The sequence below is a fragment of the Macaca thibetana genome, chromosome 17 (genome assembly GCF_024542745.1).
Source record: "Macaca thibetana thibetana isolate TM-01 chromosome 17, ASM2454274v1, whole genome shotgun sequence".
Taxonomy (NCBI): Eukaryota; Metazoa; Chordata; class Mammalia; order Primates; family Cercopithecidae; genus Macaca; species Macaca thibetana.
In genome coordinates this window covers 93,212,881-93,229,763 of record NC_065594.1, presented here as the reverse complement: position 1 = coordinate 93,229,763, position 16,883 = coordinate 93,212,881, and positions in this window count along the sequence as shown.

The window sequence follows — 16,883 nt, the reverse complement described above, 5'->3', positions numbered from 1 at the left end:
CAGTTGGGTGTGACTCAGTTGTGGCCTCTGACTGTGCCAACCAAAAAGGCACCCAGAGAAGCTTCCGGAAAGATGGTTGGTTTGTCCCCTCGGTGGGGCAGGAGGCAGCAGCTCTGCTGGGTGGCTCCCAGCACCCTCCCCACCACAGAGCAGGCATCGGCGTGAGTCCGTCCACCTGTGTATTCGTCCTGTGGCCACGTGTGGCTGGCCTCATTCTGGGTATGTCGGTGGCGGTCGCCTCTAGGACAGGGAGGTCCCACGGCTCTTCAGACACAGGAGCTTGGTGGTGGCTTAGCTGTTAGAATATGAGCCTTCCAGAGTCAGACACGCCTTTGACTTCTGTTGGGCTCTGAACTGATTTTCTCAAACCCGGGGTAATTCTCTTCCTTCACTGGTGAGGTGGGGGTCACGGCGGATGGGGAAAGAGCTGATCCTGGCCAGCACTGGGGTGGGAGGGGCTGACTACCGGGACCCCGGAGTGGTGATTGTTGCCATGGGAGGAAAGTTCCATGTGCTGCTCCCCCGAGCCTTGATTCTGGGCACTCCAGGGCAGCCAGGCCTGGCTTACATCTTCCTGCCCACAGGGAGATTCCCGTGGAGCAGGCACACGCCCTGTGGGATGTGAGTGGTCACCTGGCTTGGGCCCCAACTCCTATCAGAGAAGCGGGCAGGTCCCGAGCGAGCTGTTCGGGGCACTCAGCAGCCACACACCCAAGGAATGGGGCTGCCTTGTGCCAGGCCGGGGGTCTGGGGAAGGGCTCAGTGGGCGCTGAGCTCAGAGTGTCCTGGCAGCAGCAGTCAGCGTCCAGGATGGTCAGTGGTGAGGCCAAGCCCCGTCTTAGTGGAGGGGACGAGGTTGGGCTTTGGAGACTGGGGAGCAGGAGACATCCCTGAGGAAACACATCTACAGGCACAGAGCCGGAGAGCAGCTCCTGCCATGTGGTCGATGCTGCTGAGGCCGAGGGCTGCCTCTGCCCAGCCGTCCCGCCCAGCATGGGCCTGTTCCGCTGCTGCCCAGCCGGTTGGGCTGAGAGGCTCGGGCAGCAGCGCTGGCGTCGGTGGAGTGGACCAGGCAGGGGCCCAGGGCAGGAACCCTCTGCAGATGTGCAGCCCTGAGCCCGGCAAGTCAGCTGCAGTGACATCCAGGGAGGGGTGGAAGCCCAGACTCCCCCTAGAAGGACACTGCCCTTGGCCTTCAGTCCCATGGGGCACAGATGCTGCCTGGGCTTTCTAGGGCTGGCCAGTGGTCCTGGGGTGGTGACCCCTGTTGCCCCAGGCCCAGCCTGCCTTAGTTTTATCCTCGGTCCCCACTGGCCCCTGACCTGTGCAGACTCCAATAAGTGAGCAAGGCCGTCAGAGCTCTCCCAGGCTGTGGGGAGACAGTCCAGTCCCACATGGCTCCTGTGCCTCCGCAGTGGCCCCCTTGGAGCCCAGCTCTGAGCAGGCAGAGCGGCAGACACACGGCAGCACAGACCCTGGGCCGGCGCAGTTCCTCCAGCCACGCCAGCTGCACCTTGGCTGTGTCCCCTGTCGGGCCCCAAACACCTGTGGCCGTGCCACCGGCCACCTCTTTCCCGCAGTGTCACCCCCCCACCCCTGCCAAGTGTTATGTGTGTGTTCACTGCAGGTGATGTAGGAAAGGGTGAGTCTCAGTTCAACGTTCTGGTTCCTTGGGGGCTGTCGGAACGATCCTGTGTTCTTTCCAGGGTTTTGTCTGACTGGGTTTAGATGCCCACACGTGGGAACATGTATTCAATCCCTGTGCATACAGATGGTGCCATATACAGAGAGACATAGCTTGTCTTACAAGAGTGGGGTCGCGTTGCACCGTGGCTTTTTACCTTCTTAGCTTCATTCTATCCCGAGCAGCCTCCAGGCCACCCAGGGATCCCTGCTGACCCCTGCCAGGCCCTGTCCGGAGTGCTGAACACAGAGCAGCAGGTGCTGCCAGTCCCCAGCCTCTTGGAGCCCCGGTCCCTGTGGGCGTCTTAGACGGTCGAGTTCAGCACATCTCTACGTAGAGTTTCGCAAAAGGCAACCACTGAAATGGGAGGGCCGCAGCGCCATGGCCTGGTGACGCCTGTGAGTGACTACAGCGGGGCCTGGAGGAGGAGCAGGGGGGTGAGTGCAGCCTTGGGACAGACGCTGGGGCCGACGCTGGGGCCTGGAGGAGGCGTGGGGCGGGGCTACTGCAGACTTGGGGCAGGCGCTGGGGCCTGGAGGAGGCGCGGGGAGCGGCGTGTGGGGCGGCGTGATGCGAGTGCCGCCTTGGGGCAGGCGCTGGGGCCTGGAGGAGGCGCGGGGAGCGGGGCCTGGAGGAGGCGTAGGGAGCGGGGCGTGGGGCGGCGTGGTGCGAGTGCAGCCCTGGGGCAGGCGCTGGGGCCTGGAGGAGGCGCGGGGAGCGGGGCGTGGGGCGGCGTGGTGCGAGTGCAGCCCTGGGGCAGGCGCTGGGGCCTGGAGGAGGCGCGGGGAGGGGTTAGCGAGTGCAGCCCTGGGGCAGGCGCTGAGACCTGGAGGAGGCACGGGGAGCGGGGCCTGGAGGAGGCGTAGGGAGCGGGGCGTAGGGCCAGGTGGTGCGAGTGCAGCCTTGGGGCAGGCGCTGGGGCCTGGAGGAGGCGCGGGGAGGGTTGGCGAGTGCAGCCTTGGGGCAGGCGCTGGGGCCTGGAGGAGGCGCGGGGAGGGTTGGCGAGCGCAGTCCTGGGGCAGGCGCTGAGGCCTGGGCCTGGCTGAGCAGCTCTACGCCTTTCAGTCTTGAGGTCTGGAAACCCGGCCAGGATCTGCCCGAGTGGGCAGTGCTGTTGGCGGGGGGCGGGGAGTGGTGCTGGCACCGTGTGGCCGGGCAGAGCCGAGGCCAGAGCAGGTCCGTCCACACACAGTCCACGAAGGGACGTCGGGCGCCCTCCACAAGCGCAGGCCCCGCCCGGCTCCGGCCCAGCCCGCAGGGACGGCCGTGCCCTTCTTTCCTCCCTGGCCGACAGCACCACCTCGTGGGCTGCGGTGCGCAGGCCGCCGGTTTCCATCCTGGAAGCCACAGCCACCGAGATCCAAGCGAGGAAGACAGATTTCCACGCCTCCTCCACAGCTGAGCGTTCGCTGGAGGGGACGGGGCTGTCCCTACGCCCCTCAGGATGATCCCCGCATAGATGCTGGGCGTCCCGACGCCAGGACCCCACGCCTGTGAGGACCCCGCAGGGTGCAGACACCCCCGCCCCACATGCCTCAGCCTAGAGAGCCCCCTGGGAAACCTTGTGCTGTAAATGGTGTGGAAACTTCCCCCGCCCCGTGCCCTTCCCACGTGACCCCACAAAACCCTCAGCCGTGGACATCGGAGTTCCTCTGAACGCTCTGCCTCCCCAGACCTCCCCGACGCCACGGACGTCCCGGGGCCCCGCGTAAGGGCGGCACTGCTGGGACAGGGTCTTCTCGCTGGTTCTGGTTCTGAAGGCCATGGTGGGTGCAGGGGTAACCCCGTGCCCTGGAGGGGGAGGAAATCTCTCCCGTGCGCTGGCTCCTGCTGAACCGCAGGCCCAGCTGTGGGAGAAAAGCTGCCCAGGGCCCTGCAGGAGAGGCAGGACCAGGCCTGGTGCATACGGGGGCAGAGGCACCTGGGCTGGCTGGGCTGGGCTGGGAGGTCGGTCAACGAGAAGCCGCGATCCAGGATCACTTGTGGGAACCCTAGCTGGGAACTCCTGAGATTCTCTGGGTCTCTCCCTCCATCGCCAGCGGTTAACTTTGGGACAGCGGTTAACTTTGGCCCCTTCCTGTCACACTGGGTGGGGTCCAGGGCCAGCCACAAGGTTTGGGGCTCCGTGGTACAATGCTGTGTCCAGGTCCGAAAAGGGCAACGTGGAAGCAACTCCTTGGGGACAGAGGCCAGGCCACTGTGGGGAGAGGCAGGACACAGCCCTCCTGGCCCTGAACACCTTGAGTGGCAGGTAGGGGGTGAGGACCCCACTCTACAGATGGGAGCACTGAGGAGCCGAGGCATGAGTGATGACCCCACTCTACAGATGGGAGCACCGAGGTACCTCTGTGGGCAGCTTGGGGCCAGGCACAGACTGGCAGAGACTGGGAGCACAGCTTGTCAGGGCATCTGCGGGTGTGAGGGTCTGACACTGTCTTCAGGGCTTAGCCTTCATTCTCCCTGCAGGAGGGGACAGAATGCCCTTTGTCTTTGTAGGATATCACTGTAAGATAATATCACTGTAAGATAATAAATTTGAGCTGTTGGAAGCCACTGTTTGTGGTAATTTGTTAAAGCAGCAAATAGGAACCTCATAGACTCACGACTGAGAAAAGAACTTTTATCTGAGGAGGCAAGTCCTTTTAATTATTGGGCCCAGAGAGGCATTCGGTTGAGGCGGCAATCATGTTCTACTCCCTCTTTGAGCTGCGTGTTCGTCTTGTGAAAGGAAAATAATTCTCGGGACCCCAAATCGCTGAGCCTAAGAGAGAAATCCAGCTGGGGACTGCACCAGGCACATCTACCTCCCATTCTCTTCCTGAATAAGGGAATTACACAGATTTTAAAAAGCGACACGCCTCCCTTAAAGAAATTCCTTGTGGACAAAGGACAGACAGACCTCAAAGGCATCCCACTGTTCCTGTGGGACAAACGCACACAGCTAATCGCTTCCTCTGCCCTCTTGTTTCACTGAGCCAGACTGAGGCAGGAGTGACCATTCCTGTGAACTGTGCATTCAGTAAAAGGCTAATCAGAAGCTCAGAAGAATGCAACCATTTGTCTTTTGTCTCCTATGACCCGAAGCCTCCTCCCGGCTTTGAGCTGTCCTGCCTTTTTGGACCAAACCAGTGTTCATCTGATGTATGTTGATGTCTCCCTAAAATGTGTAAAACCAAGCTTTGTGCCAACCACCTCAGGGACATGCTGTCAGGACCTCCTGAGGCTGTGTCATTTGTGCGTTCTTAACCTTGGCAAAATGAACTTCCTAAATTGACGGATTCATCTCAGATGCCTTTTGGTTTACAACGCTCCTAGGACGTTCATCTCAGCCGCAGCTGTCTATGAGAAGAGGTCATGGCTGCATCTGGATGCGGAAGGACCCCAGTGCTATTAATTGTTACCACAGCCAAGGGAAAGGACTCTAACCTGTACTGGTTTACGGCTGCCTTCTCGGCAAGCTTGCGATTGTAGGAGCCATACGTGGCCACGATGTGGACTGCACTCTGGCTGGTGGCCGTGGCATGACCGCGGTCACTGCACAATCACTTGGATCCCTGGGGGGAGAGTCCTGTAATCTCGAACTGGAGATCCCACGGGCATGAAACCACCTTTGCAAAAATTATAATAGTGAGAAAATTATGGCAGTGAAAGAGACCCGATTTAACCAACTCCCATCTTGCCTTTAGCCTTCAAACTGTCCTTACCTATTCCTGGGCTTGGGCCAAGCTAACTTTGGGAGACATTTAGTTTATAGTTAAATGATAATAACCCTTCCCCAAAACTCAACATCCTTTGTAAAGCTATGGAGAGGCCACCAGGCTACGAGGATGAGAGGAGCCTGGATTCTGCTAAAATGGAGACATGAAGGATGACCTCCCATTATCCTGGAGCTCACAAATATGCAACTTCCCCAACTACTCCCTCAGATGACGTCGCTGTGGTAGAACCTAAAACTGGTCTTTGAGATGTCTTTTCAGGTTTTTTGCAAGTCTGATGACTGATGGCCCCATCTGGACTGGTCAGCCTCCCCTGGTGCCACCCAGGAGCGACTCGGGGCACAGGGACCATTTCCCGCACCCCTGTGACTGCACCCCCAACCAGCCAGCAGCGAGCGCCCTCGCTTGCCCCCCCCACTCTCTTCCCCCAGACCAGCCTTGAAAGACCCCGGCCTCTGCATTTTCAGGGAGGCCGATTTGCGTAATAATAAAACTCCGGTCTCCTGTTTAGCCGGCTCTGCATGTGTGAAAGTGTTTCTCTGTCGCGGTTCCCCTGCCTGGATGAATCAGCTCTATCCCAGCCTTGAGTAAGAAGAACCCGCTGGCAGTTACCTGCTCACCCAGAGACTCCAAGCAGCCGCACTCACCTGGGCTGATCACTCAAGTGACTCCTGAGTTTCTCTGGCTCTTCAGTGAGGTCCGTCTCTTCCACCTCCGTCGTTGAGCCTCTGAACCTGATGAAAATCCGTTACATGTAGATGTCTTTTCTGTCCAATGCTAGAGAACTTTGAACTTAATGGAATCCTGCAGTCTTTTTATCAACTCAGTGCGAAACAACTCTAGATGTTAAAATGCTACCCAGTGTGACTGTGCCCATTTCACGTGGCACAAGGCTTGTCTATTATCACAGTTCATAAAGCTGCTATTTTTTAGCTGACACTTGGCCCAAGCATGGCCCCCGGAGGCACAGGGCTGTTTATTTCTCTTTTAAAGCACCCTAATCTGGGAGGTATTTTTTTGCCAGTGGCTGGTGGGCTGGGAGCAGAGGAAAGTAAGGTGTAAAAATGAAAAGGCATTCCCGGCAGAAAAACTCACATTCTAAGGACATGTGTACAGTTTACCCCAAAACAATGGTTGCTGTGGGTAACCCGAGTGGTGTTGCCAGTGGCTGCCAGTTTGGCCCTTCCAGGGAGAAGTCAGGAGACCCCTTCTCCCAATCCCTTTCCTCATTAAACAGGAGGAATTTTGGCTTTCTGGGAGATATTTAAGAGGACAATTTGAAATCCCACAAAAGCCAGGGTTGGTAGAATCAGGACTTGGCTCAGCCCAGCCAAGCTCAGCCCCGCAGCAGCCACCACGGGCTCTGTTTGTTCTGGCTTCCACCAGGGCCAGCGCTTCACAGCAGGAAGCAAAGAGGCCAAGCTTTTCTCGGTTAATAGCACGAGGGGGCCAGGCTTGCTGGAGAAGCAGCGGTCAGGGCCGGGGGCCCCTGCGCCCCTGCAGTCGTCCCTCCCAGTGGCCTTTGAGAGCTGTTTTCCACCTTTCCCTACAGAGCTGAAGGGTGCTGGGGGCCGAGTCATTGCCGCAGCCGCGGGGACCAAGCCCCATCCCAGGGAGGCTGAGGCCTCAGGAAGGTGGCCAGCCCAGGGCCTCTCGCCACTGGCCAGGAAACTGTTTCCCCCCGGGGCTGTGATGGGAGGAAGGGCCTGAAGTGGCTTGTAATGTCCGAGGCACAGTGGAGGAGTTGCCCAGAAGAGGGAGGAATGCCTTGGCTCCTTTGAGCCAGTGGGAACAGAAGGGAAGAAGGCCAGGATTTCCTCAAAAATATTTCCCCATAGCTGGTCAGCTCCCCACAGGGCCAACACTGCGTCCTCACTCCGGGCACAAGGACGGCCCCTTCCCGGAGCCCATTTAGAACTTGATTCTCTTCAGACAACATTCCCTCCTGGCTGGATTCTGGAGACCATAACTGGGGCACCTACCAAGTGGGGCCCGATAGGGGTGCTGGCTGAGTTCCTGTGTGACCCCATCAGGGTGGCTCAGCACATCTGCCCAGCGACACACTCAGGGCTGGTTTTCCAGTGTGTATGTGTGTGGGGCCCAGATGGCGTGGTGAGGATTACCACTGAACGGCATGTCCCGAGCACCCGCCCAGAGTCCACTGTTTGGAGGGCAGTTGATTCACTGTAGCCAATTAGCCGACAGCGCACACCATCTTTCTTTTCCCATTGAGTTGTCTTGGCACCTTGGTTGAAAAGTAATTTACCAGGTATGTGTGGGTCTATTTCCTTTATTTGAAAGTGATTTTTTTTTTTTTTTTTTTTTTGAGACGGAGTCTCGCTCTGTCGCCCAGGCTGGAGTGCAGTGGCCGGATCTCAGCTCACTGCAAGCTCCGCCTCCCGGGTTTACGCCATTCTCCTGCCTCAGCCTCCCGAGTAGCTGGGACTATAGGCGCCCGCCACCGCACCCGGCTAGTTTTTTGTATTTTTTAGTAGAGACGGGGTTTCACCGGGTTAGCCAGGATGGTCTTGATCTCCTGACCTTGTGATCCGCCCATCTCGGCCTCCCAAAGTGCTGGGATTACAGGCTTGAGCCACCGCACCTGGCAAAAGTGATTTTTAAAAGGAAAATTATAAGACCCCTTCTTCTAATTTTGGCCCCCCACACTTGCCCCTGCATCCGACTCATCTCCATCTATCCTGTGTGTCTGGTAGTTTCATAAAAAGTCAAACACATACCTGCCATTATGACCCAGTGATTGTACACCTGGGCATTTATCCCAGAGAAATTAAAATGTATAGTCACACAAATGATCATAGCAGCTTTATTTGGAACAGCGAAAACCTGGGAACAGCCCCAGCATCTGTCAACAGGTGAGTGTCAAATGCATGGTGGTGCCTCCACACCACACAACGTGCTCAGCAGCGAAGAGAAACAGACGCTGGGAGAAAACTCCATCTCCAAGGCCGCATTCCGCGCTCTGTTCCCATAACCCTCTTGAAAGGACGAGTGATGGAGATGGCGGACACGCTGGTGGGTGCTGTGGGTTAGAGAAGGGCCGCGCGGGGCACACCTCACACCTGTGGGGACGGATGGTCATGCGTCTTGAATGTGGTTGTGGTTACAGAAATCCACATGTGCGGCCACACATCACAGAATCTCCACACGGAGTCGTACCCAGAATAAAATGAACACATGGAAACCTAGGATGTCCAAATGAGCTCCGTCGTCCAGTGACTTGTGTGGTGCCCATATCAGTTGCCTGGTTTTAAGAATTCATTGTAGCTCTGCAAGGCGCTGCATTGTAGGAAGCTGAGGAATGGAATGTGGGATCTCTCTGTACTATTCTGCAACTTTTTGTGAAGCTATAATTAGCTCAAAATGCAAAGCTGAAAATACTAAGGACTTAGAAATAAACTTGACAAGATTTACAAGTCCTGTATACTGAGAACTGAGAAACATCAATGAGAGGAATGAAAAAAAGGCCTAAATTGGCCGGGCGCGGTGGCTCAAGCCTGTAATCCCAGCACTTTGGGAGGCCGAGATGGGCGGATCACAAGGTCAGGAGATCGAGATCATCCTGGCTAACCTGGTGAAACTCCGTCTCTACTAAAAAATACAAAACACTAGCCGGGCGAGGTGGCGGGCACCTGTAGTCCCAGCTACTTGGGAGGCTGAGGCAGGAGAATGGCGTGAACCCAGGAGGCGGAGCTTGCAGTGAGCTGAGATCCGGCCACTGCACTCCAGCCTGGGCGACAGAGCGAGACTCCGTCTCAAAATAAAATAAAATAAAATAAATAAATAAATAAATAAATAAATAAATGGAGCCATAGCATGTTCATGGAAGACGCCAACTCTCCCCAAATTGATCTCTAGAATCAACACAATCCCAATCAAAATCCCAGCAGGATTTTTGTAGAAATTGGCAAGATAATTCTAAGGTTTACACAGAAATGTGCGGGACTTGGAGTAACCAAAGCAAGCATAAAAGTCGAATAATTTACATTACCTGATTTTAATCAAGACAGTCAGTATAATCATTATAGCAGATAAATAGGTCAATGGGACAGAAAAACACCCAGACTTACTAATCTACGGCCACTACTCATTTGTGGCCAATTGACTTTTGATAAATGTGCTGAGGCAATTCAACAGGGAGAGAATAATCTTTTCCACAAAGAATGCTGGGTCATTTGGACTCCCATGAGCAACAAAATAAAACAACTACAAATCCTCAAAACCCGTACCTCACACCACATACAAAAATTAACTTCAGGCCGGATGCAGTGGCTCACACCTGTAATCCCAGCACTTTGGGAGGCTGAGGCAGGTGGATCATTTGAGGTCAGGAGTTCAAGACCAGCCTGGGCAGCATGGTGAAACTCTGTTTCTACTAAAAATACAAAAATGATCTGGGCATGGTGGCACGTGCCTGTAATCCCAGCTACTCAGGAGGCTGAGGCATGAAAATCGATTGAACCTGGGAGGTGGAGGTTGCAGAGAGCCAAGACCACGCCACTGCACTCCAGTGTGGGTGACAGAGTGAGACTTCATCTAAAAAAAAAAAAATTGTAATAGGTCATCAATCTAAATGTGTGAACTAAAACAGTAAAACTTGTAGGAAGAAGATAAGATAAAATCATGGTGAACTTTAGTTTGGGAAAGATTTTTTAAATAGAACACAAAAAGTTCAAACTACATGAAAAAACCAATAAGCTACATTTTGTTAATTTAAAACTTTTACCCTTTAAGAGACACTATAAAGAGGCAAGCTGCCAAGCAGGAGAAATTATTTGTAAACCATGTACAGAAAGAACTTTTTTCTAAAACATGTCAAGAAGCCTTTCAACACGATAATGATACAGACAATTCAATTAAAAAGTAGGCAAAATATTTGAATGGATATTTCACCAAAGAAGCTCTGTTAACGGCACAGAAGCATGCAAGATGCTGCTGACAACCATTTAGTCCTTAGGGAAGTGCAAATGAAGACCAGTATGAGAGGTGCCTGCAAACCCACCAGCATGGCTAACATGTTCAAAAGTGGCCCTGCCAAGGACTGGCGAGGACGCGGGGTAACTGGAGCACGCAGCCTGTTGGCAGGATCATAACACAGGAACCCCAGGGAACGGTTCGGCCGTTTCTTAAAAAGCTACACAGAGTCACCATATGACCCAGACACGTCTGTTCTGGGAATGTCCACAGAAAGACTGTGTCGTAAACATTCACAACAAACTTGTCTGTAATCACCAAAATCCAGAACAACCTGAACGTCCTCCACGGGTCAGTGGATGAACCAATTATGATACTCCCAGACAACCAGTGCTCCCCAGCATTGAAAGGATGAATCGTTGGATGAATCTCAAAATAATTACACTGTGAGAAAATGTCAGGCAATGAGAGTATCCACGCTGTGTTACCCAGCACAGAAATGAATTAATCTACAGTGACAGAAAGGTCAGTGTTGTCGGAGGAGCAGGAGGGTGGAGGGATGGGTGGGGGCAGCCTGGGGGAGGGGATGTCCATGGTCTGGACTGTGGTAATGGTTCTGTGGGTGCAGCAGAATGTCAAAACTTATCCAACTGTACGTCTTAAATATGGGCGTTTTATTGCATGTCAGAAAAATCTACACAAAGCTGAAATGGACAGAATACCACAACCAATGACATCTGACCGTAAAGAGATGGATTTAGGTAGAAGGAAGAATTCTTTAACACAGAATATGGGTCTCTGAGGGAAATGTTATCTCGTAATTTTCTCACTTTTGGTGTGTTTAAGCTGCAGGACAAGGAGTGAACCCTAACATTTGGTGAGAGTCTGTGAAACACGCTAGGAACCCACGTGCTGCTTGTGAGTTACTTCTGAGAAACAGCAGAATGTCACAGCCTGTCACCCGCAGGTGCCATCTGCAGGTGCGCTCATCCCCACCAGCCCGAGGGCCTCCCCACCAAGGGAGGGGTGTGCTCCCTTCCGCTCGGCATCTGCTTGTGCATTGCCCCTCCCTGAACTCAAGACCTGAGGCTCTCTCACCTGGACTATTTGGAAAGTCTACACATGGAAGAAGGGGTGCTCTCACTGAGTTGTGTCCGCACAAGGGAAACTGTCCGGGAGCCACAGAAGCAACTGCAAAGTGAGCCTCTCAGACATGGTTAAAGGGAAGTCAGGCAAAAAAACTGCATGCTGTTGGGTTTCATTTACTCAAAACCCCACAACAGACAGAATGAGCCCTCTGTGGTAAACCAGCATTGGGGTTGCCTCTGGGGGACCGGGAGGGAACCGTGGGGTGCCGGTCACATCCGGTGTCTCAGTCTGGGTGGTGGAGATGGTTCGCCAAGCCTGTCGGTTGCACACACATGGCATTGTCAGCAGAAACACGGGGCAAATACACACGTGAACACGTGAACCCCAGGTCCCTCCCTAATCTACCCCTGCTTTACCCAGTGACCTTCAGCCACCCCAGCCGGCTCCGTCTCACCACCCACGGGCTTTCTGTAGAGGCCCCAGCCTGGCCCTGGAGGCCGTGACCCACCCCCCCTTCCTGCCTGAGGTCAGCCCACGAGACCTTCCTGTCCTCGGCCTGGAGAGGGAGCGGCCGCCAGGGCCACCGGGCCTCAGCTCCCTGGGAGGGTCCCTGGAGGGCCAGGGCTGCTAAAGTCCACCAGCATCACCGCCCTTTGATGTGGGTGACGATGATACTCCCACTTTACAGATGGGGAAACCAAGGCTCCAGCTTCCGTGGCCGGGGGATGAATGGGAGCGTGGTCTGGATGGTGGATCCTGGGCTGGAAGCATCGTGGGAGCCACGAGGAATGCAGGTTCTTGGGTCTGTCTGGCTCTGCTGGATTGGATGCTGGTGGGGGCTCAGGGTCAACACGGCCCCCCAGGACTCTGACCTCGGAAGTGGAGCAGCCCTGATTTGGAGGTGAGGACACACCGGGAGGCACCTTGCTCTGTGGCCACTGCGCTGAGGCTGGAGAGAAGATCACTGGAGACAGCTCAGCCCCGGTGCTCCTGTGCCCCCGCCCCGTGCTCCTCCACTCCCACCCCAGTGCTCCTCCACCTCTGCCTCGCCCAGTGGACTGTGCCTCTGCGTTTCTTGTTTACAAATCCTGCTGAAGTCGGGGCAGCTGTGTGTTTGATGGGCTCGTAGGAGAGAAGCATCTGGACTGCGCCATGCAGATGGCACTTCTCTCCAGGCACCGCCACATTCGTGGGAGGCTTGTGGGGGCCTCCGAGCCTCGTGCAGACCCAAGGCTGCCTCACCACCATGGCCACAGCCCAGTGCTGGCTGCCGGGCATCAAATCTGCAGAAATGCACGTGGCATAAAAGCACCAGAGACATCTGTCTGGAGCCGAGGGCTCCTCCCTCGCCCGACATTCTGTCCACATAAGTCCACTTTTTGGCTGCTGCTCCCAGGCCTGGCAAGAACGCAGACCCCCACAGCCTCCGCTCTTTGGTGGCCTGAGGACAGTGTCGCAGGCCCGGGATCCTTGGGCAGAACTGAACAGCTTTTCCGTTGGAGGGCACTGGGCCCACGTGGCAATCACAAGTATGGCAGATGGACTCACGGGACGCTCCGGGACTCCAGGGACCTCGGGAGAAAGGCCGACGGGCAGCGCTGCCTGGGGCTCCAGAGGGGTGCTCGGATGTGAACCAGTTGTCTGCAGCACAGTGAGTCACCCAGGATGGCCCTGCTTGGTCAGTGATAACCGGCAGTCACTCACGTGCGACTTCACCCGCGGTCACTCCCGGTGACCAGCACTGCACAGGCTGGGCTTTTGTCGAACGTGGCACCTCCCTATCCAGCCTTGGCCCAAGTGCCTGGGAAACGGACAGGGCACCGTGTGCCTGAACACACTCGGACCAGTCGAGGCCCCTGGGAGAAGCAACAGGCAATGACTCGGTCCCCAAGAAGCCGAGCCCGTCCTTGCCGGGATCTGTCATCTCCTCGTAGCCCCGCCAGGCTCCTGAAGCTGCCGCATGTGCAGCAGGAGGTGGGTGGTTCGGGAGCAGAACGAGGCTCTGGATGGACGGGCTTTACCACCAGCAGCCACCACCACCTGCTCTTCAAGGCCTGGGCCAGCTCTGGGGAGGTGGCAGATGGAAGGAGGGGCAGCACTGCCTCGGGTCTCCTTTGCCGTCTTCCAGACCTCAGCTCAGGGAGGGTAGGTGTGTAGCACTGAGGAACAGGGTCGCTCCCCACGGCTGCCTCTGCTTCTCTGCTGCAGTGTCTGCACACGGCCTGCGGACCTGTGAGGCCAGACCGCAGGGCAGGGGCCCACGGCTGTGCCAGCTTCTCTCCCAGGCTGCGGCAGTTATTGCCTCCTGACTTGGCGGAGTATCTGGCTGCTGGAGCCCGTCGGTTCTGGCCAGTGCAGTCAGCATTTAGCTTCCCAGCCATGACCTAAATCCCAGCCTCCCAAAGGCACAGAGCCTAAGTTCTCCCCCGCCAAGCTCATAGCCTTCTCCTTGGCAGGCAGCCCTTTCTCCTGCTGGACGAAACTGAGGGGCACGGTGACCCAGGGACACTACACTCAGTGTCAGCCTCTGAGGCCATGGAGCCACGCAGACCCAGCGCAGGATTAGAAACAGACCTTTCCGGGAGGCAGAGAGCCAGGCCTCCTGGTTTCCAGTGGGACCAGGCAGCACTCAGGAGGGCACATCGATCCTCCTCCACGTCAGCACGTGTGACTGTGACCGCTGGTGAGGTGGACATGCTTTTGTTTCCATCTTACAGATGAGGAAACTGAGGCCAAGGGACGGTCAACAGCCTGCCCTGGGCTCACTGGTGGTGCAGCGAGTCCTGAGATCCCCGCACTCGTGGGGCGTGGGAGGGCGGCGGCCGTTGCAGTCGCTGGGAACCTGCACCTCCTCCTGGGCCCTGCTCCCGTCTCTCTCCCAGGACCCTTGGGCCTGGCGTTTCTTCACCTGCAACCATCCAGGAGCCGGACCCGCCCTAGGGCGTCGGTTTCCAGAGAAGCCTCTGGCCTGTGTGTGAGCCTCCCCACCTGCCCGGCCACGGCCTCCGCAGGCGCCCTGCGCAGCCCCGCGCAGCCCCGCCCCTCCTGGGGCAGAGGCTCTGTGAGGACTTTCTTCTCCTTTCTTCTCCGGCTCATCCCTTTAAGGAGGCACTAAAACGAGCCCCCGGCCTCGCAGGTCCGGAACGCACCCCCTCCACGATGGGAGCTTCTTGGCCTTGGCTGTGCAGGGGCCGGGGCTCCTGGGGACCCTGGCTGGATCTGCAGTGGTGCTGAACGGGCTCCGGCCAGGAAGACGCAATGAATAATTGTCACTTAAAAGGATAAACAGAAATTCCATTTCCCTTTCAAATACTTGAACATTTCAAAACACCGGGAGGACGCGATGCGTTCCGTTCCAAGCATGTCCGTGGAGTTTTGTGGGCTACCGCAGTGGGTGGGCAGCATTCCTCTCTCAGGGAGAACCGGCCCCAGCGTTGAGTAACGCAGGCAGACTGCACTCCTCCTGTCGCCAGGGGCCACACGCACATGTTTCCAAGAGACTCTCTGGAGAATCCTCCCCGGATCTTGACAGAGTTGGATTTGGAAAGCACCTTGGTCCATCCAAGGTCCACAGAGCGACCCTGGCAATGAAAAATCGTCCTCCGACTGGCAGCCTGTCTGCCAGGAGTGAGGCGACACCGCACTTGGCCTCGGGAGCTGGAAACGCTGGTGAATTCAGATGCAGCCGAGCCTTCTAACGTAGTCACAGTTACTCATTATTCTTGGTCTTATTGGAGCAGGAACCACTGCCATGCGTCGGACCGGCAAGGCTCACTCCCCACCGTAGGATCCCTGTGTAGACGGGCACTCCGTCAGAGCAGTTGGGTGTGTGGAGCAAGGGACGGGGCCCACCCTACCCTCCAAGCATCCACGCAGCCTTCAGCAGAGCAGGAGGACATAGCCCGGGACTTGTACTCTGCAGTTGAAGTGCCAGACCTAAGAAATGCAAACCTGAGGATGGAAAGGAGGGTGGAGAGAGGGTGCGGGCGCCTGGATTGGCCGTCCGGAGCAGCCTCAGCTGCAGCAAGCGGAACTTTGCCGGCTGCCCCACAGGCCTGGGGGGTGCTCCAGGTGGGGGGCTGGGAGCAGCGTCCCCAGCGAGCAGCCTGTCCCACACATGAAGGTGCCCATCCCCTTAGCACCTTGCTAAGAGCTTCACTGACCAGACCTCCCCGAGTCCAGGGCTGCACTCGAGGGACTGCTGTCCCTGTTGGTGAAGACCCATTGGGACCAGTGTTTTCCTCCACAGGGAGGCAGAGCCATATTTTGTCAGCCAGAACTTTGCAAGCCTGAAACAGCCGGTAGTGGCCCCAGATCCAAGACGTGACCTTGCTCCAGAGCTGAAGGGCACAGAGAAGGCACAGCTAGAGATGGCAGGTGCCCCTCAAAGCTCTCGGGAAAGAGTGCAAGACGGGATCTCCCAGCACCCTTGGCCTCTAGGCTGACATGGCCTCAAAAGCCCTGATAGGGCTGCATACAAGGAGACAAAGCTGGAAAAGGATGTGGGAGGCAGGTGCCTAAGAAGACAGGCTGGAAAGGGACGTGGGAGGCCGGCAGCTTTGCGCTAAACAGAATCGTCTCAGTAATGTGACACTGCACATGTCTAGGTAGGTTCACTGGTAGGCATAACCCTCTAACACGTTTTATGGAGGTGAAATTCACTTAGCAGCCATTTTAAAGCATATACTTCGTCGGCATTTGCTGGATTCACGACATTGTGCAGCCTCTGCTTCTCCAGTTTCAGAACATTTTCGTCCCTCCAGAACAACACCTCATCCCCATTAAGTAATCACTCCCCATTCCTTCCCCATCCTCTGGAAACCACACATCTGCTTTCTGACTCTATGGATTTGTCTGTCTTGGATATTTCATATAAAAGGAACCATGCAGTGTGCGAACATTTGTGTCTCACTTCTTTTGGTGGAAGCCGCATTTCCAAGGCTCATCCAAGCGGTGCCGTGTATCCGCATCTCACTTTTGTTCACAGATGCATAATGTCCCACCCCAGGGACCAGCCACCGTTTGTTAATCCCTTCACCGGTGGTGGACGCCCGGTCATCTCCGCCTGCCAAGACCAGCTCGGCTGGGGAGACCCTAACCCAGCGGTGCTAGAGGAATTAAAGACACACACACAGAAATGTAGAGGTGTGGAGTGGGAAATCGGGGCTGACAGCCTTCAGAGCTGAGAGCCTCGAACAGAGATTTACCCACATATTTATTAACAGTAAGCCAGTGATAGGCATTGTTTCTATAGATTATAGATTTACTAAAAGTATTTACTAAAAGTATAAAGGGATGGGCCGAAATAAAGGGATGGGTTGGGCTAGTTATCTGCAGGAGGAGCATGTCCTTAAGGCACAGATCCCTCGTGCTATTGTTTGTGGTTTAAGAATGCCTTTAAGCGGTTTTCCACCCTGGGTGGGCCAGGTGTTCCCTGCCCTCATTCCGGTAAACCCACAACC